The sequence below is a fragment of the Drosophila erecta genome, unplaced genomic scaffold (assembly GCF_003286155.1).
Source record: "Drosophila erecta strain 14021-0224.00,06,07 unplaced genomic scaffold, DereRS2 tig00000000-arrow-pilon, whole genome shotgun sequence".
NCBI classification, from domain to species: Eukaryota; Metazoa; Arthropoda; class Insecta; order Diptera; family Drosophilidae; genus Drosophila; species Drosophila erecta.
This window is the reverse complement of record NW_020825194.1, coordinates 12,813,683-12,838,931: the sequence shown is the minus strand read 5'-3', so window position 1 is coordinate 12,838,931 and position 25,249 is coordinate 12,813,683. Positions and strand designations below refer to the sequence as shown.

Here is a 25,249-nt window from a genome sequence, read left to right as displayed (position 1 = left end):
AACGTAATAATATAAATATAATGAGAAAATGTGCGATTTAAATTTATTATTTATATAAAGATGAACTTATAAAGAATAGAAATATAGCAAGTAAATTTTATTAATTTAAAATTTATATATATAAAACAAAACAAATCATAAAACTAAAGACGTTTTCTCTCCTTTTCGTTTGCATGGTGATTATGCGGGTGTATCGTTATAATTTATTCATTATAAGCTGCAAATTGTAAATTAGTTAGGGCGTCTGGCTGAGCAGTTGTCAAACTGTAGTTTTCCGACTAAAAGCAATGCAAGCTGCCGTGCATATGGATCTTTATTTATTTTGAACAGTTTATATTTTTAATAGATTATGGATACGATGCTGCCACAATGATATGATATGAAATCTCTTCCAGTTCTGCTCCAGATTACTGGCAATCCGTTGTGGTTCTGAGCAAGTTCCTCCGCCATGTCCTGAGTACGTTGCTTTAGCTTGTCGCGGCGGCAGTGAAGATAGTGGCTGTGAGTTGTCACAAGCAATGATTGGCTACACAACCAGCTAACCACACTGCCAAAGCGCATAGCCAATTGAGAATACTTGATTGGTTAGTTCACTAATTTGTTGAATTCTTTCGGCATCTTTTTGGTTGAGATACTTGTGTGGAAACGGTTACGTTTGAATATCTTGTGCAAAAGCCGAATTCGCTTTAGCCTCACCATCTTGCGGATGTTTTGCGAGCAACTTCAGTTTTGGGGGAGCTTTTTTGGCGCATCGAGCGCCACCTTCTGGCCAATGTGGGGATGGGGGGATGGCCCCGGTATGCTGCTTTTTATGCTACGCTGCGTGTCGTCGAAAGCTCTTGGGGGCGGCAGCGGTGGGGGCGTGGCAAGAGTGGTCAGATTCATGGCGCTGTAAAATATGCAATGTTAGCTTTTAGTTTTCAAAATAAATTTCAAATTTGGGCGGCTTATGTAGGAGTTGTTATGGTTGCAAACTGGTTTTATGGGTCTGCACTAGTCTGACACCTTCTGAAATGGCCATTATAAATAATAGATAAGTGTGCGCCAGCCAAATTAGAAGCCTCCGTGGCACAGCTGCAATCATGATAATTGCGCCAATTAGAGTTGGAGTGCTCAAGGTCATCGCAAGCTCCGCGATGTCGTGGCTAGGAAACCTTGCTCCCGAAGGTCCCAACTCAGTGCTTTTCCACGGTTCATTGTTGGCTGCCCTTAAAATATTCCCTCTTGGCAAAAACATAGAATGAAACCACATCATACATATACAGCAAAACTCTTCATAGAAGATATTCCATATTTTATTATATTCTTTATTTAAAACAGTGTCTTACAAGTATGTAGCTTACAAGTAACCTTATTTATTTCTATTCAGTTTAAAAATCAGTTTGAGAATCGGTAATCGCACTATCACAAAAATTGCATATTTCATTTATCGCATTTTCCTGCATTCGGGAAGATTGTACGTTCTGGAATGTCGTACCAGATAGTGCATTTACATGCTTCAGATAGTTTCAGTGCAAATGCACTCCTGACACGCAGCCCAAAACCTTCAAAGGATGCATTTTATCGTTAGGTCTTTTGAACTGAAACAAAAACCAAAATGTTCGTCACGGCGCGGCGTAAGTTTCGTTTTTTTTTATTGTATTTTTGTGGGGCAGTCTATCGATCTTCTGGTTGGCTATTACTTGGGGATTGGATGTGACAAAGAACCGAAAACGAAGGCGCAACTCCAAAGAAACAAAGAAGGCTCATGCAGAACGAAAGTGAGGTGGAAACTGGAGTACAATGAACCATGAGCTGGGAACCCGATCACCAAACACCTGATAAGCAGTCGCAGGTGCCAAGGTGCGCAGCTGATAGTGATAAGCCACCGCCAGCGGCGGATGGGAGCAATCCAGCCAAGTACACATGTATGTTGTGGACTCCGAGAGGGTGTGTGTCACAAAGTGGGTCGATGCGGATCGATGATTGTGGATCGTCGACTGCCGATCGCCGATCGGTTATATACAAGTCGTTTGTGTGTCACAAAATGTCAATCGAACTGAGTGTTTATGCTCTCTTAATTCAAGCTAAAGGCTGAAAAGCTGGGCGGAAATGAAATGAAATACACGCCAGGCAGGCCGCTTTCCAAAAAGGGGCAGATAAGATAAGAGGGGCGATTATAAACTGATTGCTCAGAAAATAATCCATTGCCCGAATTCTGTGAGCAGACAGAACACAATTCCCAATGCTTTCTGGAGCAGAGATTCGTTTGAATTCTGGCAAATCAGGCGCAGTTTGCCAGTTTGCCAGTTTGCCAGTTTGGCCAATGCAGCCTTCAATTTCGACTTGCTTGGCTGCTTTTTACTTGGCTCTCGGAGGTGTGGCGCAAAAACAGAAAAAATAAATCCAAAAACGAGGCCAAAACATTGAGCATTGAGCAGGCATTGGGCCCAGCAGGCAAACAAAGGCCAGAAGGGAAGGCACAAGACCAATGCTAACAATGATTGCAGAACGAAATCCATAGCCATTAAATCTCGAGTGGAGGAGCGCAACTGAGGAGCAAAACTGAATTTTCGCAATTAAACAACGCCACCGAACACGACTGCAAGCACACACTGCGTATACGCGATGTGTCATCTATATGCATACACTGGCACGTATATAGATAGATTGAAATATCTGGCAGATAATAAACAGTTTTAGCTAGTAAAGTTCATAATGTGTGTGTGTAACCGTTTAGTTTTTAATCGCGTGCCAGCCAGCAGTGCAGTGTGTCTGTGTGTGTGTGTGTTCTAATTTCGAAAGAACAAGAGCTCTTTGGGCAATTAAATAAATTATTGTTCATTTGTGCCGCTGTGTGTGCGCAAGTGTGTATTGATAAATGAAAAGCTAGCTCATGAGCTTACAAAGCGTTAACTGAATAAAGAAACCAAATGTGCTTCCATGTGCCAGTCAAATCGCTCGTTTCCATGTGCGTTAAATGGGTTACATGGTCGACCTGGCAGTTGAATGAAAAATTTCTAAAATGCCCCAAAACACCTTCTTCTCTCCCCATTCACCAAAACGGCCTAGTCTCAACGCTCCTCTTTATGGCCCACTTAGTGGCTCAGTTATAATTTCATTAGGCAAATGCTGAGCATTTTTCATTAGCACTTCATGAACCATTGGCCCTCCTCGCTTCCTAAGCCCCACCCCCTTTGCAACATCGTGCTGGCCAACACGTTTACTTTTATCTGGGTCATAAAAGCTGCCAGTGCCAGAAAACAGGGTTTCCAAGAAGTTGTCGTCACCGGAAGTGACCCGAAGTGTTACCAAACTAACGCTACCTAAATAAATTACTGTTTGACTTGGCCGAGTAACGTGAAATTTGAATTTGAAGCTCTTGCTCGAAAGTGGAATGCCCGTTTGATAAAAGACATAGAAAAAGAACTGAACTCCCTTCGCTCTGCTGAATATGTATAAAAGTTTTTACATAAAACAAAAACAAATTTATCAGCAAAATGCCTGTCAAAGCCGCCACATCCATTAGAAGAGTATCGCGCAGAGCGCTACCCTGCCTTTCAAATCGTTGGGTCGCATGATCAGCCGCACAAAACGAAAAACACGCACAGCACTTATTATCTGCTAAATACACACTCGACTGACTCAGATACAGATACATCCATGAAATTTCGTAGGCCAAAGCACGCGCGCACCCGCAATGGAGGCGGGTGAAACCTATCGCTTGGCGAACACTGCGTATACGTAATCACAGAAGCGGAATGTTTGCTATTCGATTCTTTATCTGCAGACGGAAAAACAACAACAGCCAGACAAGTCCAAAACTAAGACAGCACCTTGTCTGGCTGGCTAAATTTTATACACATTTCTGTGAATGATTTCCGATTTTGGGCGCTTTTCGTCAGTATTCTCGGCTGGCAACAGAACGATATGGAAATGCTGGCCAGCCAGCGATTAGCTGAAAGTAAGAAATTCCATCAAGTTATCGCGCTTTCCGTCACCATTTACGTGGCTGCAGAAATGCCCAGTGGCATTTATGTATGTGTATAAATAACAGAGCCCCTCAATTGACGCAGCAGCTAACTAATGACGAACGCTATTCAAGCATACGCTTTTTGCCTTTGGTTTTGTGGCGATTTTGTTCGTCTAAAATTAAAAAGAACAAAACGAACGAGTCATGCGTTAAAGGCGTGATACCTTCCAAAAAGATCATAAGATCGGCGCTGCGTGCGTATGATAGGAAAACAAAAAAATAGGGAAATGGGGGAAGGTCCCACAAAACATTCATAAAGTTGAGAATAATTTCGAAACGTATACATGGATATACAATGTGCGTGAAGGGAGAATGGAACGAATAATATATCTAAAATATATGGCAAGTATGCAGATTTGGCTTTTCGAACTTATTCGCCTACTTGTCTGGCAATCTGAACTGCAAACTTTCTTCGATACAGCTAAATAATGCAGCTACTTTGCGAAACTTTTCCTGAATAACTGACGACTGAATTCATCAAAGTTTAAACTGTTTTGCAGGGAACAACAAACGGACTGCCACTTGGCCGAAAAGACATCGATAAAACCGAGTGTCTGTGAGAGCGCGATTGCTTGTGTGTGTGGATTTGTTGGCAGGCAGGCAGGCAGGCAGGCTCAGGTTGACCCACATCGTTATAGGCCATAAGCTATAGGCCTCAAGAATGGGTGTCTATCGTGTCGTCTTTGCCTCTGGGTGATGTAATAAGTGGCAGGCCAAAATGACACACCACAGTGCATTGCAGTTGCAACACAAAAAGAAATAGACGGCTCGAAAGTGGGTAATAGATGAGTTATGCAGTCTGCCATAAATTTGTCATCGGACTGCACTTTAGCCATATTTATAGAGCACTCTTTGAATTAATTCAACGGGAAAAGCTAATAAGTGTCAGCATTCTGGCAAATAAATATAGATAAATGTCCCTGCAGCTCTGCCTCTCTCCCCTCGTATGTTATTTTATTTTATTTTTTGTATTTTTTTTGGTTTCAGCATGGCAACATTTCACTTTTCATTTGCGCCTGCAAATGAACCGCCCTCCAATCCACACCCTTGCGAATCCAATGTGCACTGCATTTGGCCCGGAGCCAAAGAGAATTTTTATTTTTGGCTCCTTGGCTAAGCTCACGACTGCAGCCAGGCCATGGATGGTGCCGTGTATCCAATAGATACCCATTCCCATACCCATACCCATACCCGTACTCTGGGGCAAAAGTTATCTAGGTTGGCTATACTATATACATATAAGCTGACGGCCCGACTAAAAATCAATAAGCGGCGTCACGAAGCCCATCCAATTGTAATTATCGAAGGTGCCAAAAAGCCCATTTCAAACTAATCAAACTGCAAATTGCGGGGGGTTGGGCTCCCTACAAGCTCACCACCCGCTATCCTTGCAAGGAACTGGGTCATAACACTGACCCAATTTCCACTTTATATAACTGCCATAGCGCTGGGTGGCAGATCGACCTCCTTGCGGAGCAGTTTGCAGGCTGCTGCATTCTCATCTCCCCACAAACGACCTTGCGGTCCGGGCTGAAGGTCGCTGCTGTTAGCCAAAAGGCAACCAAACATTTCGCCACATACAAGTATATACAGTATTTCGTTTAAGGAAATATATATGTTTTTTCAAAACTTTGAAGTAGTTGTGTAAAACACGTGATTCCTTTGGGTTTGTTTTTCAATTCTATGTGAACAAATCCAGCTTATCAGCTAGTGCTAATCACTGTAGTCTGCTATACTGACAAATTAGGAGTCTAAGCCGATATAAGTAGAGCTAACTGACTGTGTAGTAGGCAGTAAATGATCCATCACAGAATGCCGCCAACGGTGATGTCATAATGTGTACGTCTACGTATAAAGTGATGATAAATTCAGTCTGCTGTTTGGCTGCTGATATCAGTTAAGGTCCAAAATCCAAATGCTAATTCAACGAAAATTCACGGCACTCTGGTATATGTTTATAAAAACAAAATATTCAGCTATTTATAAATGCAGCTTGCTGTGTTTATAAGGCGAAACAGAAGGCAAAGTCCAAGCGAGAAATTTATGAATTATTTTTCAAATCTACTGCTTTAAGCAGGAATTTTGTATAAAAACGCTTAAATAGGGTTTTGTTCAGTTTTGAGAAGGCTGAATGCGGCTTTTTTTTTTGGTTGCCATTTCATCTTGACATGAAATCAATCAAACGGGGATTTTCGCCATGAATCACAGAAATATTTTCGTATTTCTTTGGTCAAGATAAGCGTATACTTCATGGGTTTCTGTTCGTTTTGAATTTGCATTGGCTTTGGAAATATCTGTTTGTGTTTGCACACGCCGCCTTTCTGTGTCAAATGCATTTTTCAGTCATCCACCCACACGAGTTGGGGGAAAAATAACAAAAATCGACCTCATAACACCCACCCATCCACACACGCACACCACAGCAGGTGAATGGCGATTCGAGTGTGTGTGCATTTGTGCGCTTCTCTATGTACCGATGGCCTTATGTAAAAGTCTGTTCGTTATTTTTACACAAAATATTGCAATTTGCTGTGTTACCCCCACACATACTCAAATACGGGCCCACAGTACGTATACGTACTGTGTACTGCACACTGCATTTGTGCGCTCGCATGGCGAAAACTGTGCAAGGTCAAGTGGCCGAGTGTGAGTTGTTGCTCTCGGATTGCAAGTGGCTGCGATTTAATTGCCTTGCCTGAATTTTATCTAGCCTTTCAAGTTGCCGCAAGTCAGGCTTTAATTGTGAATTTTACTTGGCAAGCGTCTCTAACCTATTCCGCAATTAAATCCGGGGTTTTAGTGCCTCATCGCTTATATAAGACGATGGAAACGAATTGCACAGCGAGCGAGAGAGAGGGATGCAAAAAATTTGGGTTACAAGCGACTGCAGCGATACTAAATTTAAAACTGCCGCTGTGCGAGCGAGACCAAAAAAAAGGCAGCTGATTGTTTTAAACAAATTGCCCGACTAGACACACGAAAAAGAAAAAACGGCTTGGCAATGTGTGTGAGCTAGCGAAAATGTGTTCGCATTGCACTTCCATTGTTTTTTTGTTTTGTGTTGTTGTTGCTTGCATTACAGGGTGCCTCTTTGTTGTGCCATTGCATAATGCCCAGAGAATCGCAATTGCAATGGCAGATGTGCAGCTAGTCGACTGATATTACGTATACGCCACCGAAAAAGCCAAGACCTGCTTGCGTTTTCGATTTTGATGGGGTTTTCGCTTTAGCTTGGTATTGGTGCTGGTGCTGTTTCTGTTTCGGTTTCTGCTTATGGGTTTATGCAATCCAGGGGGTTCAAAATCACACTTTGGATGTGGGATTTGGGATGGGGGCTGTGGGATGTGGGACGTGGGGGAAAAAGGCAGTTAATCAGCTGTTCAGCTGGGGATCGATCGACTGTGCGTCCGTTGGCTGTGGGCCCCTGCGACTTCCGCTCGTTGTTGCCGACTCGATGGGGAAATGAACACTGAAGCTGGCCAACGGCAATGGGCCAAACAGAAACGGACGTCGGCGAATGCAGCAGCGGTGGCAGCCAGCAGCGAAACCTGCGTCGACGTCGACTGCAGCTGCGTTTTTGGCTTTGCTACTTCTGGTATTCTTCGTTGTTGTAAAAGGAAAACTGTTACAATTTTAGGCCAAACGCGACGCGAACCGATACCGCTTTGATGGCCACGTGTGTGTCTTGTTCTCGCTTGCCAGTGTGTGTGTGTGCGGCTGTAAGTGTGTGTGAGTGTGTGGCAAAGACGCTCTAAGGTGAAATATACTAAATGCAGGGCGCAATTTTGTACGAAATGTATTTCTGTCTCTCGCTGCAAATGCAGCTGCCACAACACACACAGCACACTCACACACAAACACACACACACACCGAGCCACGTATATACTATTCGCTTCGCGGCTAACAACTGAAAAGTCAAACTACTTTGGTCTAATGCTGAAGCGCAACTGTCAGCTGCTCGGGCCGTTCAAAAAAAGCTAGCTGAGATAAGGCAAAAAGCGAGGAGAGCGCGAGCGCGCTTTCGGTCAAAGCTCTCTCCTCCCACACACACACATAGACGCACACATGCATGCGAACAGCGGAAACCGAAAGCTTTTGCACTTGCACATGACGCAAACAAAAACTATCTAGCTCTTTTTATCTATTCTTCGCCCTCTCTTTCGCTCAGCAGGCTGCTTCCATCTCGCTCGCACAGTTGCAGTTTAATGTTCAAGGTGATGTTTCGCTGTGTGCGTGCGTGTCCGTGTGCATGTGTCACAGATTTTTTAGTTTTTCGGTTTTTTTTGCAAGAAAGATTCCACAATTATGCGAAATTATCGATCAAATTTTGCTGTAAGGTCAACCTTAAATTGAAAATTCCGCTTTTCCACCGCGAATGTTCCGCCAGAGGCCAACAGCTGGTATCGCAATTGTTAATGTTAATCTCGTCATGCACGACCTGAAGCATATCGTGTGATTAGTGCCCGTGCTGTCATTACAATATTAGTTCGATAAAACGAGAGCTGGCACACGATCTTGGGCGATAAATGATTTCAAGTGCGCGACAGCCCACAGTGCACACGAACACTATGAAGTTTATCTATCTGATGGGTCTCACAACGAAATTCACAAACTTGGGAAATTTTATGCAGTTGGATGGATGGGAAAGTGTACAAATCTACTGATAAACATGTATAGTCAATAAATTAGTTTCACATCTATAAAGAAATTTTAAAGTTGCAGTGCAAACGTTTTCAGTTATTTGTGCAACAATCACATGTCAATCCGATGATAGGTAGTGCATAAAATATTTCGAATTCATCAAAATCTATTAACTTTAGTATATATTCTTTAACATATATTCAAAATGGTTGAAAACCACAGAAGGTTAAAAGCCGCGTTTGTCTAGTAATCTTTTTTCAATAAAATGCAAACCACTGTTTTGTACGAATGAATAAGTGTGATGGCTAAAAAACGTATATAACTATAATTGCCCATAGATTAATGATTTAATTTGCTGACCATAAACTTGTTATTTCCGATGATATATGTATTAAATCAAGAGCTTGATTTCTATATCCCTCGATTGCGTAAGCCGCAGCGCTCAGCTTGGCCATTGTCTATAATTTTACTGCGAGTTTTTATTGAATTTGACGGCATTTTATATGCGAGCACTTCAATCCCAGCCAATCTCCTCATAAAACTTGTCATGAGGTCACCGAAAGGCGAACAAAAGCAAGAAATGTGGCTTTAATTACCCCGCAGATAATTGTATGACCAGTCCAGAGGTAGAAATGGATTTCATTCTATGAGTTGACTGAAAAATCATTGCACTTCTGTCACCCAGCGATTGCATAAGACACGAGCAGAAAAAGAGACTCTTGAATGCACACGTATCACACCATATACTCGTATACTATGGGAGAAATGGGGGAAAATCCGCTCGGGCGGAAAATCAATTTCGCTTTCCTTGACCTCAAGGGAGAAAAGAACGTGGAAAGACAAAAGGGGAGTGTCGACAAAGGATAATTGACGGTCATTTGAAATGCAAAAGTGACAAAAGTGGCTGCATTGGCTAGCAGGCAAATGTCGAAATAATGTCACCAAGTTGCCTTTGCCTTTGCCATTGTCTTTGCACAGCTGCAGTTTGCAGTTCGGACCCAGAACAAGAAATCTTGGCCAAATTCAATTCGCAGCGCATTTCGGTTGGTAGTGTGCAGTGGGCCAAGTGGCAGTGGTGTGGGCCAAAAAGGCGAAGCGAAACGAAAATAGAAAATGCCAAATGGCTTTGCTTTCGTTTTGCAGCACAAGTGCACACGCGACTGGGTGAAAACCGCGAAAACAGATGCAGAAAAGCGGGCGAAAATCGGTCGAAAATAAATATAGTTATATTAATCACAAACAAACAAAATCAATTTGCAGCATGAACATCGTTTTTAATTGTTTGTGCCAGCCAAGTCGGCGATTTCTAAAGCAGATCGCTGAAAATTTCACTCATTACTACGGACGGTTTGCTATTTGTGCGGGGCATAATTAATGATTTTAAGAGTTTTCAGAGCGTTGCATTCGATGCGCCCATAATCGCACCTCAGAGCCCCAAATCCCAATCCAATGCCGATGTGCGTGGATTACTAAGATAAGATACATCAAAAATCAAAATGAAAATCGGAGGCAAGCGGAAAAACCAAGGCAAACGAAAAGCGAAATTATAATTATTCAGAGAAATGTGTAACAAGAAAATGCTGAGTATAATCATATGCAATTTTTGTCTTCTCACTGATTAGTTTCTTAAACGATTCTTAAGTCTTAAGATTATTTTATTCAAATTCCAATTTATCTCTTTTCACTGTTTTCTTAATTGTTTTTGAAATTTTTTTCCGGGGGAGAAATGAATACTTTGTTGAATCGAACTGAAGCTTATGGCTAAGAGAACATCATTTTAGTATGGCAAAATTAGGTTTGTAACGAAATGTAATCAACGTGTAAACGAAATGAAAATCATCGATAAATTGGACTTGCAAAACAAATGGTATTATCCTGAGCAGGAAACTGGTAGATCTGAACACGCACTTACCCTCTAATGACGTTCTCAGTGGGGCATTCTCGTTGTCCTTGGAGTTTCTGGAGCAGCAAGGACGCCAAACGGCCACTGGATACCACCAGCTGTGTTCACTTGCTTGCATTTCATTCAAAGCGAGCACAGGGTGTATCCCAATGGCAGTTGCATATGGAAAATTCGCTTTTCGCGCAAAGCTCAGCAGAGACACAAACCGTTTTTCCCGCTTTTCACCAAGCTGCAGACAAAGTTTTCGCAAGAGTTTGCTTCATTAGCTGCACTTTTATAATACACGTTTTACAATTTCTTCACTGCATAAGTCACACTTTTATTTTTAAACATTATTTCACAATGCGCGTCAAATTTCCTTCTATTGCTTTTAATTTTATTCTATGTATCTAACATCCCTTCTTAAGCCGTTGTACATTTGAATTTATAATTTCAGTTAAATGCAAGCTAAACCATCTAACACATTTGTTTTAATTTCACAGCGAAATGCAATGGCACTCTGAGTGCAATTTTGAAAATACATTAAAAAGACGAAGCGCAATAGGAAATTCTGCAATTTACATTCGAAATTTCGTCTTTATATTTATTTCGTATTTGACTTTTTCTGTGATTTTCTGCGAGTCGCCCCACCAAATCGAGCAAGCACGGTACTAAACGTTAATCCTTTACCTGATTTATGTCCCATATATCGCTCTTTACTATTTGAACTGTGTTATTTCCTGCATTTTTCTCGGTATTTAATTTATTGCACTTGTGCCATCTGTGAATCGTGGGCGAAGCTTTCCGCTGGTCGAACTGGACCTCTTTTCAGTGGGATAACCGAAGTGTTTTTGTCGTGCATCTCCTTGGATTTGGCTACAAACAGCTGCCAGCCGACTTGTGGGTTGCTCTATATAGCCGAGTGTATGTGTACATATGTACATATCTATATCTATCCCCGATCCCCCGAAATGGGGCGAGAGCTTCCAATATCCTGCTGCTGCCCACGCGTACTGCTGCATGGGTGTGGAAAGGTCAAGGTGCAGGATAACAACAACCACAACAACAACAACAGTGAGTGTTGCATATGGCAGTGGCGAGTTAGTATTAGTGTGTCCGTATGCCCGTTTGCGTGTGTGTATGTGTGTGTGTGCGGAAAGGAGCACCGTCCGTGTCGCTCTCAGCTGGTTAATTATTCAAATTTAATTGCCATATGCTGGCGTGCGTCACTTGAATTGAGTTTTATGTAAGTACACACAACGCAGCGACCATATTGTTTGTATTTTTCTCCCATTTTCGGGCTGTGTGCTAATCAATTCTCCACACCTGATTTCGCCATTAGGGCGACGCGCCTTTAAAATGAACTTGGAACGAACCGCACACGGGCACACACACAAGCGTACGAACTGAAAATAACACCGAACAGGATACTGGGCACACGGGGGGATAACTAGGCGTATGCGTGATGCTGACCTCATCGGTCGCCCGCTCGTCACCGAATAAACTTGGCCAACTTGGCCAACGGGGAAGCTGCAGCTGGGCTCGCACAGGTGGAGGTCACGCCCCCACCCCACTGGTTACCGCCACCCGACGACTACCGTTTTCCCGCTACTTCGCCTCCTATCCCCGTAAGTATGCAACAGTATGTGCCTACAACAAAACAGCAAACAGTTGGCCGACGCCGGCAGCGACGTCGACTGCGCTGCCTTAAGCCACCCACGCAAAAGCTGCGCTCTCGCTCACTTGCTCTCGCGAATAGCAAAAGCTGCGGGAGCGAAGCTTGCGCTCTGCTCTGATTTTGTTTTTGTCTAAGCTAATCAATGGAAAACACACACATACCTGCTCAGCGCTCTCTCTTTGCCGCTCTCTTCCGCTCTCTCTCGTTTTGCCGGCACTAAAAAATTTTCAAGTTCAAGTCGGTGAGAGAGAGAGCGCATGTCTGGTTCAGATAGGCTGCTTCGCTCGCACACCCACACATTCGTGCAGTTGCATTTCGATTGTTGTTTCGCCTTTTCGCTTTTTGCTGTCGTCATGCAAAAATCAACGAAACCTCCTCCTCCCCCTGGCCCCATCGCGTGGCCCACTGGGTGGTTGTGGGTGGCTGCAGGGGGTGGGTCATTGGGCGGTACAGTGGGCCATCCAATCCATTCGACTTATGGCCGCTCAGCTGAACTGAACTGTCGCTAATTAAATTTCCATGCTGACGCAGCTCGCCACCCTAAAAATAAACAAACAAAGAGGTTTTTGTTTAGAACACCATCGATAAAATGCACGCCAAGATTATCGATTCCGCCGCATATTGGTCCGTCTATAAACAAACATTTTGCTTTGCCATTCGTTTGCACATTTCATGAAGGCGCAATTTTTGTCGGAATGTGCACACACACCACAAGAACTTAACTTGAAAAATACCTAGATAAAAGCGCAGTGGGTAATACACATGTACTTATCTTCATATAATGCTTAAATGTAAAAATGTTATAAAACAATCTTTTTAAAAACAGTGGTTTGAATGAAATCTGTTTTTAAAATTGATATGCCTCTTTTAATGTCCAAGATCATACTCAGATGACCAAATAGACAGAAATATTTTTCTTTATTCTTGTCAGTGGAAAAATTTGAGCTATGCGTGGAATCGATTTCATGGTTTTGGGGATCCGAAGTTCTAGCCTTTTGCTGTGTTTACCGTTGAGCTACGGAGTCCATTAAGTAAGAACACGCTGTCGATTATTAAAATGGCCAACAGAAATTCTCGTTTTGCTTTGGCAGGTAGTCGGTCTGGTCGAAAGAGGGCTAAAGGGGGAGGCGATGATTGCAGTCGCCACTCAGCGTAATCATCAACATCAATTCAATTAAAGCTCCACGGTATATACCGTGTGTGTGTGTGTTCGCGCGAAAGATAATAAAACTGAAAGGCAAAACGCATAGAGCAATAATAAGTGCGAATAAGTGTTGCAAATCGAGCGGGGAAATCAACTTTATCCGCTTTAGCCAAAAAAAAGTTTAAAGTTCCTAAAGCCATATTTTATCATATCTTTAAAATCGTTTAAAATTCGAATTTCTTTGGCTAATTATTGTGTTGGTTGCATAGAGTATTCTCTCTGTGTAGATGAGACCCCACCGTGTGTGTGAAAGAGCGCGGCTGATGTTTGTTCGCTTTTTATTCGATTGCCAGTGGATGTTTGCCGTCGCCGCTTTTTGTGTTTACGGTTCGTACTTTTCGCCTCTGCTTTCGATGTGTTTGGTGCCTCTGCTTTTTGCTTTATGTGCTGCTTTTGCTTCCTCTTTGTTTGCCACCGCACGTGTAGGCGTCTCTTTCTCACCAAACTGGTTTGACGCACACACACTGACGCACACAAATGCATTTGGGTACAGCACAGCACTATGGTAACTACGTATTGCCAGTTCGCTCGCACTCTCGGTCTAAGTGCTGTATGTACAACTAGTATCTTAACCTTGAACTTGAAACACACACACACACACACGCATACAGGGGCGCAGAAGAGAGAGCGACACACTGAAGCACGCGATGCTGTCGCCTCTGCCGCTGCCGACGTCGACAGAGCTTTTGTGTGTGTGTCGCTCTCTCTGCATAACGCTCTATCTCTCTCGTTCACAGTATTGCCCATTTTGAGCTGCAGCTTACGCGATGCATACCGTAATATGGCGAGCACCTGGCCATCTCAGTACCGCCCCCCAAAAATATCACCCCTTCCACCAACATCTCCAAACACCATCTATACACTCTCTAGCTCGCATACAAATGGCGCCACTGGGCAATTAAAACTGCACAGAAAAAAAAGCCCTTAAACAATAAAGTTGGTCTTTAACAAAATGTTTCATAATCTTGATTTCTTTAAGGTAAACATTTCTAATCACATCTAATGTTAACAAGTAGATTATTGTATCTACTAATCTACAAATAGTTTAAATTAATGTATCAGGCATTTGAGTGTTTCTCATATTACATTTGTATTACGTATACGCCATGATCGTCCACTATGCCTTGGAACTCAATATGATAATCACGCGTTGACTGGCAACTAAATGAGATAGTATTTCAAGCCGACTTCAATTATTAGTAGATAAGTGAACTGGAATGTTATCAGAGGAAAATAATTCTGAAAGATTAAATTTAAGTACAGACCATTCAAATGGAATAATTTTCCAATAATTTTCTTCACTGTGTACCGTGTAAATGACTCTTCTTGCCCATCCCCATCCCATACCCCTTTCTCATTCCCATGCCAGTAATTCCGTAATGAGTGTGGGCCGTGCTGAGATGGGGCGAGAGTAACGAAAACAAATTTCGAAGTCCCGTTTACCCACACCAATACGAATGCAGGCACATCGATGAGCTCGGATCTTGTGCAAAAAGAATACTGCACGCGAACTTGAGTCAAGTTCAAATTTAAGAAAATGGCATTGTGTAGGTTGCCTGTGGTTTTCCACTGTGGCAAGGGGAGGGAGCTGAATTTCCAGTGCCGCCTTTCTGGGCGAACTGCAGTTTACAATTTCACAGAATTGTGTAATCAGTAGATAATCTGAGTCACACATACACGAACAACATCTGTACATTGGTTGACTATAGGAATACAGAATATAAAAGCGTCGATCTGCTGATGACACGTGATGCAATCGGAAATCAACAGGCTGACTGACCGCTGATCGTAAATCTACAAAGTTATCCGAATGCTTAGCAATTCTATGAACGGCTTGGTAGTAAACACGCTTTTTACGACCCATTGAATTGATAGATGCAATATAAAGTTAAACACATCAATTGTCGATCTCTTACTCTATCTCATAGAACAAAGATGTATCTGACAAGTAGTAGCTTCGGTTTTTCAACAATTATAATTTAAACATTTAATCAAATTTATCGTTATATTTTGCCATGTTTCAAGGCTTGACTTGTGTCTACGAACTTATCTTAGCTGTGATTGTATTTAGATGTTTTTTTAAATTTTCAAATTTGTTTATAATTAAATCAAAATCAAACCGATGGAGAGTGCGCCTCCATTAGCGACAATTTCCAGCAAATTAGTGTCTAATTGTTTTTGCCGAGTGAAGTCATAAACAACTTGGAAAGCTGACAAACAAAATGGCAACACACACACACACACTCGCACGCAAGTAGAGCCATCATCATTTCGCGCAAAGTTCCTGAGAATCATAATTCCCTTTGGCCAAATTCCGATTGGGTTTCGTTTTGGCTTTGGTTTTTTCTTTTGACTTGTAGATACATATGTATGTGTATAAACGGAACTGTTTAGAAGCTTTTTCGCATTTGTTTTGTTTATTTTCGCTACCATTGAGGCGTTTTTTTCGCGATTATATATTTTTTCTTGGGTTGGCTTAATTTGTGTTGTTTATGTTATAAATAAATTTTGATATTTCTGCAAATTCCGGGCAAAGGAAAACAAATGATTGCGAGAGATGGCCAAAACATATTGGGTGTCATTGTGTGCGTGTGTGTGCAAGAGAGAGAATTTTTGCAAACAGGGGCGTGTGGGTTTTTTGCAAGGGGATGTGAAAAGTCGTGGTAGTGAGTATTCTTTAAAAACATATTTTCTAACTGACATTCCGACATATTTCGAATAAATGTTTCGATTTACAAACACTGGCTTGTAATACACCAAAATGAAGTATCCAATCGAGGGTTCTACGTATTCCAAACCACCCAACCCCTCTTTGGTGCGCCCCTGGTATTAAAACTTAGCTTTTAGCAATTGTTGACTGTATTTTTCACAATCACGGAAAGCGGTTGGTAAAAGGGCCGCGGCGGGGGTGGCGTTTTGCCTTTGATGACGCCGTCAAAAAAAATGTTAACTACGACGCAATTCAGTTTACTCACATTCTGTGCTTTCTGCCACATTTCTTTTTGTGTCTGTGTTCGCCGATACATTTTGTTTTTCCAGCATGCACTTTGTTCGGGTTTTCTGACGGCAGAAGGGCGAATTTTCCGCCAGGATAGGAATACGTCACTTTTCGCGCAAGAAAAAAAAAATGAATCCGTACAAATTCGTCTTTCTTAAATTTTAATTTCTTTAACTTGTATTTTTAGGCGTATTATTTTTATGAATTATTTTTTGGCTTGAGGTTACAGACAACAAATGCGATCGGTTGAAGGCGCCGATGTTCAATGTCCCCGCTTTTTTTCTGCCATGGAAAGTTCTCGCCTCTGCCGCAGCGCAGCCTCTGCCAGCGTCGACGTCGAACTCTCTCTCTAGCTCACTCTCTCTCTCTCTCTGTTCGTGAAGTTTTTTCGATTCTTCCTGTTCCTGTTTCTTGGGCCTGCTTTCGAGCAGTTTTGTCTTCCACTTTTGTCCTACTGCCCCATACTGCCCCTTTCGAAAACCCGAAGAGCGCACGAGATTTTCATCGCAATGGCCTTCAAACTGGCTTGGCTCTCTCGCACACTGTCGTCGCCTCTCATGCTCCACTCACCCTCTCCACGATTATTTCATTCATTATTCTCCTCCCCTCATTTCTGCGCACTTTTATCTGTGTTTGCAACTCACTTTTGCTTTTTGCGGATTCCTGTTTTTATTGCGACGCTTTTTCTAGCCGAAGCAAAACAAAACAATTCGGCTGAACAAGAATTTCAAGGGTTCGTGGGGTAGCGAGATCCTCATCCCTTGATCCTAGCGAAAAGCTCCACAGAGCTTTCAAAGTTCGAGCAAAGGAACACGAGTAATTGGACATTTTAAACTGCGTTTTGACTGCTTAGGTTACTTGGAACTCTAGATACTAGTTTAAATGGAAAATTACTCAATACATTAAAGAATTAGTAATATTCTGCTAAAATTGCAAATGTGCATATGCTTATTACAAGCAGGTGAAAATCATTAGGTTCTGGCTGACGAAATCAACAATCTCAAAAAGTGGATGTAATTTTGAATTAGTTTGTAAAACAATGCTCACCTTTTATGATCCCCTTGGATATTTGATTCATTTCATTTTATAGTTTCACTGACTTCTTCCAATTGGTTTTTAATTGTTGTATCTTTATGTAGAAACTCACTGGTCACATATATCAAATATTGAAATTCGCTTGCATTCTCTGATCCATTTCGGTTTCGGTTTTTATTTTTCGAGTTTTTTTGATCACACCATATAATGCACTTAAAATGATTTCAATTATGTTCGGCGTAATTACCGTCTCGTGTGTTTATCTTTGATTCTTTTTTGTTGATATGGCAGGCACTTCACGTAGAATTGAGCACAATTAATTTCCAATTATTTTGCATTTTATTTGCTTTTCCGTTTTGAATGGTTTGGTTTTTTGACTGATTCAAATTCGCTGTTGATGTCATTTGCGTGTCTAATTTGTTGCGAATAATGGAGGCATTGTTTGCTGGCTCTTTTTTGAGGTGGCTATTATATGCAGTACACAGCAAAAAGTGTTTAGAATTCTTCTGCTTCCGATTGGGAATTTTCTGGGAATGGAGCGATGTTGACAGTTCGCCTGCCGCCGTTTCAATGCCAACGCGCAGCCCAGCAGAAAGCGACAGAGCCGAGCCGTCGTCGTTGCGCCTGCTGAAAAGCCCGCTAGCTTCCGACGCGAAGAGAGAAGAAACGAAGTGGTCAAAGTGTGGGAGACAAAGGAAGAATGGGGCACAGAAGAAAGCAGCATACATATGTATTGGAGAGATACATATGTACATATACGTGTATATTGCATTTGAAAGGGAACTCTGGCGAGCTCAGCTCAAGTTCAAGGATGTTATGTAATAACGCAGGGGAAGAGCGCACCCTGCAGTGGTGGTAGTGCAGTTCCACAATTCATCGTTGCACAGCGACGCTCTCGCTCTAAAAATGTAAGGAAATTTCACTCTCTTCAAAAATGAGTGGGCATTTGGTGACTAAATTGTGCTAAAAGAACACCGCTGGTTTAGCGTTGTCTTTGGGGTGTTTGCCTTAGCGATGATTTCCTATGACATGTCGTGTTAAAATCAGCGCTAGTTTTCTTACAAATTGAGCGGGGATTAGGTGCTCCAGATTTGTACTGAGTGTTGATTCACTGATGAAGAGGCGGTGAATGGAACTGCAGGGCAGCGCTCTCGCAGCAACTCACACATGGACAGGTATTCCTCATCTAATCCCCTTTCGCTTTCTCACTCGCCCTCTCTATCGCCGTCTCCCTCTGGTGCCCTACCCCTTCCCCAACACCGTCCCTTTTCCCATTCTTGGCGAGTAGTTACTAGTTTAAGTTGTGCAGTCGGTCCCGACGCGCCTCGTTTACTGCCGCTGCTACAGTGATCACCCGCTAGAGGTGGTCAACGGGCTGAGGACTACTTTACTTACAAAACAGTGATCTTTAGCTAAGAAGGAGTTTAGATTTATGACAAAAAATACGTACTTTCCTTACTTTTACTTTACTTTACATTCTTTTTCTGGCCGATGAGATTAGTTTCCAGCGTTTTCTAAAAACAAATACCGTTTTAGCTTTGCTTACAGAATCGTTTTGTGTGACAATTCCTTCCCAAGGGCGCCCACTGTATGTGCACTGAGTGCGCTGTGTATCTACTGGTTCTGGGCTTTCGTATATATTTATACATTTGTATATAATTAGCGCATTTATTGACTAACTGCCGCTTGCAACACACAATTTTTGTAGTGATAGGAGGCAAATACAATAATTACTTGGCTTACTGGCCCTGCAAAGTGCACGGATATTTGCTGTCATATATCTAACGTATGTAGGTGGGACCTGCCAATACCTACATGCGTACATATGTACATACATATGTATGTGCATTGTGCACGATGCTAGGTCATGCGATTTCGATTTCTAAGACTAAGAAAACTGAGTCCCCACACAGGGCATGGTTGCATCTCTTTCTCGCCTGCTACGCCTCCCAAGGGGGTCTCTGTTTTTAGTAGCACAAACATTGCTGGCATTTCGACTTTAATTTCTTAATTGAATTTGTTTGGGGGCTGGTGTATGTGTTGGTTTCGCGAGAGACCAAGAGAACGCTGTCCGCCATGTTTGTTTAATTGTTTAATTAAATTAAATGCGCTAAGTGCAACTCTTGCATACCTAGGCACTTTGTAACGCTTGCATTCGCAGATATATCGCTAGCAGCTCTCGTAGGTGCCATATTTTCAGGTAAATATATGTATTCCTGGCGATGCATGTGCATACATATGCATGTACATATCCGTATCTATATCATCGGCTATATGCAACAGATGTTAGTGCATGTCGGGCTGTGGACTTTCATAACTTACTATCTCGTGCGCCCTTTTGTTATTTCTTATGTCATGCGCACCATGCCGCTGTAAAGGGTACTCAGATACGGATACGTATATGAATGCAGACACAGATACAGCTACAAATACACACATGCGATTGCACTGGCGCACACCGAAGCTTATATAGTGGCACATATATACCCCATATACAAATACATACCACTGCTCGTCCCGTACACACAACCATGACTTGCACAGTCACCACCAACTGTTTGCGTCCACTTTTCCTGCACGGAAGCGGAGGAAACTACTCTATCGCTGGCACTGTGGGGAAATGAACAAAATTGCATTACCGCTAACGACTGAATTTAGTTACGTATTGAAATTTACTTAGAAAATCGGAAAAGGACTACAAATATTAAAGCCAAGAAATGTTGTTATTTGCCCGATAATATAGAATGCCTATCTTGAAACCTAATAGTTTTTTTTTCGGATGTAGCTATTTCTCGACTACTTTTAATGTTTGAGAACATTAAAAATACATTAAGAAAAGTACCAATATTCTTTTATTTCAATGATCATCATCAGGGGATTGGTTTCAAAATCAACTTAACTCTTTTGTTAGATTTTTTTTTTAATTAAAATTAAATTTCCTTCTAAAAATAAACCAAGCTTTGCTCAGTAGCGCCGAAATCAGTGGCTCGCCTGTAAGCCCGATTTAAATGAAGAGACGTATTTATATCCCCTGCGATAAATATATGTATTTCTTATAGTAATTGCTGTGCGGTCGGAGCTTGAAGCGCATCTATTATAGAATGTGTATTCTTTGGGGCAAATGTTACAGAGTGGGAGGGCTACATTTCGCCAGCACTGTGTGTAGGTAGGTAGCTGCTGATTCGGTCGAATTTGCTGCTGCTGCAACAAACGCCCTTACCCATCCCCATTTGCAGCGCATGACTGTAGTAGGTGACCTTGACAGTGACTTTAAAATATATACTTGCTACAACGCTACATTCGCCCTGCTTGACAATATGTGTGTGTGTGTGTGTATGCTTGTGCGCGTGTGAGACGCCGTGGAATGGAACGGTGAGCAAAAGAGAGAGCTTTCGCAGAAGTGCAGCTCGGTGGTGAATGTAGAGTGCAAATGATTCATCGCTACTTGCGACGCGTTGTCTGCAGTCGATGTTTGTAAAATATGTGCCAGAAATTTCGCTTTCATGTTTCGCTTATTGCCGGGGGAGCGCGGCAACAGAATCGGAAAACAGAAAAAAGAGAGCCAGAGGGTAGCTTTTATGCAACGGTAAAGCTAATGGGCAGCATATGTTGGTCGTTGCACTGGACGGACAAGTGTGCCAAATGACTCACCGTTTCATACCCACTTCCACTTCCATTTTCATTTTCATTCCTATTCCTATTCCCATTTCGATTTCAATTTCACTTGCATTTGCTATATGCTGGCATTTCCCCAGGCCGACATCGACTTTTATATTGTGCATTCAACTTTGACATTTGGGGGCTTATAGCACCCCCATTGAGGGCGGCATTTATGTGTATGTGCTGACCCCTCGTCACTCACTTCCCCTGACGAAAAGAGCATTGCACATTTTCTGGAAGCGGCTTGGCAACACGGCGTATGAGCAATATTGTGCAATTTTCTCCTATTGATGCAGGAAATTGCTGTGACCCAATTGGTGTTTTAATGGCAGAGCTAATCACTTTTCTCGATCATAACTCAGTTAACGGGGACCCCAAAAATGGCCAGCGTTTTCCATTAACTTTGTAAGTTGCAGCGCCAATTAATCAAAATGCATTTCAAGCATGTAAATGTTATTTTCAAAACCAATTAACACGGACACTCACCCTCAACCGCTGAGTTGCACACACCCACGTATAAGCTAAATAAACACAGGAAAATGCTGTTGGAAATGGTTGCTAAAATTATTAAATAGAATACGGAAAAATGCGGATAAACTGAAAATTGTATCCATGCGATAATGATTTCGTAGGCAAGCGGAGATGAAAAGATGCAAATGTGGGCAGAGAACATGCGATACAAGTTGGCAGGCACTGAACAAAATTAGAAACACTTAAAGGACGCCGCTTAAAAAATTGACATTTTTATAAGAATTACTAACATACATTTTATGCAGGATATACATATGTATATTCCTTGTTTATATATGTACGCTTGTATGTACATGTAGTATTTCTTTTCGCCCTGTGTACATTCAAATAGAAATGTTTGTGCAGACAACTGTGCAGTTCGTCAGGAGGAGCCAAAACATGAAATTGCATTTGAAAATCTAATTATTTTCGGTAGCTTTCCATATCTGCCAAAAAGAGCGTGCGACAGAGAAAGCGATAGAGTGCACATCACATGAGCGATTTGATTTGTATGTGTATGCGGTAACCTTGAAATTCTTAGTTCACCGCTGGAAAGAGAGGGCCTGCTTTAGAGGAAGCAAGAGATAGGACGAGAGAGAGAGCGAGAGTGGGGGAAATGCAGTTGGCAAATTGCGCTTGTGTGCGTTCAAACTTTTCGCTTTGGTACATTTTTTTGCGACGTCTGGCCATCTCGCTCGCACATTCGTCATCTCGCTCGCCTAGCATCTTGATATACCCGTTACTCGTACAGTGAAAGGGTATACTACATTCGTTGAAAAGTATGTAACAGGCAGAAGGAAGCGTTTCCGACCATATAAAGTATATATATTCTTGATCAGGATCAATAGCTGTGTCAAACTGGTCATGACTGTCTGTCCGTATGAACGCCTGAAATTTATCGTCGCATGTCCACTAGCTGAGTAACAAGTATCTGATAGTCGGGTATCTAGTCTATATTATTCTCTCTTGTGCGCTCGGTGACTGTTTTTTCCCTATACTTTTTTTTTGCTTTTCGAGCTCGAATGCAATTCACGTTCAAGGCCATGCCAGAGATATACATACACACATAAATAGAAATATATATGGTTATATATGAAAGTGTGTCAATGTGTTTGTGTGCATCGTCAGTTGTTACCTATTTTTCAGCACAGCCACAGATACAGATACGAATGACACACGCACACAGCCGCAAGTGCACACAATCAATAAAATACAACTTCTCTGTTTTATCTCTCTTCCGTTCCCTTCTTTTCCTTCGCTTTTCCCACTTCGTCTTATCGCCGCGTGTTTTTCCACTCCGTGTTTGCCAAACATTTAAAAAATAATCTAAGACAGCACGGGGAAAAAAAATAAAAATAAGGAAAATTGCAAGCTTGGATAATGATGTCGAAGTCTTAAATGCAGTTGACGTTTGGTAGTTAAGTTTGGATTAAAGTGCACTGTAGAAAGTATTTTCACAAATGTGGACTAACTCAGTTTATGTATGTCCTATGTATACTCGTATAAAATTTATATAAGATAGCATGACAGATGTTTTGGAGGTACTTTTGAAAACGCGCTGCCAAGATTGGAATGAATAATTTTCCAACCCACTGCATCATTTATTACACCCATGATAGACTAGTCATATTGCTCATCCCCTTTGACAATGCCCCCGTATTATATAAATTGCTGTCAAATGGCAATGAGAATGGCATGCAATCAAGCGTAAACAATGTAGAGAAATACCAATTATGGCAGACGCAAAGACGTGTAGGTTAAGTGGAAATTTTCTTATCAATCCAATGCTGCAGTTGACCTCAGGCGTCTTACTATCGACTTGCAAACTATTTTATTAAGTTATACATTGTATACCGTTCAAATTATGCGATTTAAGCTACAGGTGCTCAATTTGAGAAGACACTGTCTTGCAATTGCTGCACTATCAGATACCCCTTACTCATAGGGTAGCGCTGGGATATGGAGATATAATAATCGCAAATAAGCACCTAGCGACGACTATGTTTGTTGCACACGACTATCTGACGTCAATGACACGGTTTTCTGACTTGTGGGCGTCAGAGTGGGCGTGGACCATCCCGCAATCGTATAATGTTTATATGGCCCATCAACAACGAATCTGAGAAATGTTATGATTTGGCTTGAACATAAACAGTAATGATTTGATTATAAGCAGTAAAAAAAGGAGTTGAAGACATAAGTGTTTCTTAAATAGTAATAGTAAATATACATATATTATATATTGTTAAAGCTAATAATAGGAAATATTGTTTTCTATAGAGGATGTCCTTGAAATATTGTTTATATGTTGGTTATATATGTATGTGTGTGCATATTAATTTACTTTGTGTGTATGTATACTCCGTTGCACTTGGGCGTTAATTCAATCGAATATTAGCAAATCAAGCGATTTTTTATTGCACATTTGCGTAATTCGCACTAAGCGTGTCCAATTAATGTTTAATTGGGTATTCCATTTGCTGGGCCTTGCATTATTTTCCCCTGAAAATGTGTCAAGGAAATTCCGCTTTTCTTACCATATGGAAAGCGAACACGGAAAATGTTTTAGGCAGGCGCCGTTGGAATGCAAACAACACACGATGATGAGTATTTATATTTGAGGGGCAAGGTCATGGTTGTGGAGAGATGCTCCGTCTCTCTCTCTTACACTCTCTTACACTGCATATGAATTCCATTGGTGTCGGGGAAACACCCAGTTTTCCGGGCGTGAGCGTGGCCACAGGCCTGGGCGTGGGTGTGATGCAGTAGAAGACGCAGCAGCAGCAGCAGCTGGCATCAGCTCGGCATCCTGCAAGCCATTGACGTGGGCCAGGCCAAGTGACCCATATGCGTCACGCCCGTCGACTTCCTGAGGCTGCTGTCCGTCAAAAGCACTGTTCTTGGCCATGTTATCGGGTTCCTCGGTTGCCGTCTCCTTCTCCCCAGCTCTCCTGGCCACCTCGTCTTCCTGTCCTCGATGGCTCTGGTAACTTGATGGCCACTCGCCGCTAATTGCATCCTGCGGCGCTTGTCGGATGCATACGAAATGCCATTTTCGCTATAAATGATTCGGCCTGTGTGAGCCGGACCAGATTTCAACAGCTGTTTGTATACTTTATTCGTTTTAAATTGTTTCCTATCGTAGTTTTGCGGTCTGATTGTTGATAAGCAAGAAATTTAGCAATCTCACCCGTCAGAAATACAATCTGTGTATAATGAAAAGGTTATTTTTAAGGTATAAGATAGTTGTAAGAGTCTATAAATAAACTCGGCTTACTTAGCTTTTGTAATTATCCTTTAAAGTAATATACAACTATTGCAATTTTCTGAGGATAATTTTTAGTTATGCATTAATAATGATATCAATTAAATAATTGATATGCTGTTCTGTTTATAATCTCGATACTTTTTTTCATTTTTGTCGTTTTCATTTTATTATATTATAGAACCAAGATATCATGCCACTAGAAAGCTTCAATATTTCATCAACAGAGGGCGTTTTCAAAAGCTCTCAAAGAAGCTTACTCGGGAGTTGCCATCCTGATTTCTATAGACGTGTATTCGGTTCTAGTCGACAATAAAGTAGCAAATACGTTACCTTCAAAATGAGCTGAAGGAAACTAAAACA

The 25,249-nt window shown here is 41.8% G+C and overlaps 1 long non-coding RNA gene across 1 annotated transcript; it reads right to left on the bottom strand.

Moving 5' to 3' along the window:
* Positions 1 to 593: 593 nt before the first annotated feature.
* LOC113564852 lies at positions 594 to 18,065 on the bottom strand. The gene is made up of 3 exons (XR_003408350.1): positions 17,464 to 18,065; positions 12,376 to 12,754; positions 594 to 889 (listed from the first exon to the last, which is right to left on the bottom strand). It is a non-coding gene; the product is annotated as an uncharacterized LOC113564852 (long non-coding RNA).
* Between the last annotated feature and the right edge of the window lie 7,184 nt (positions 18,066 to 25,249).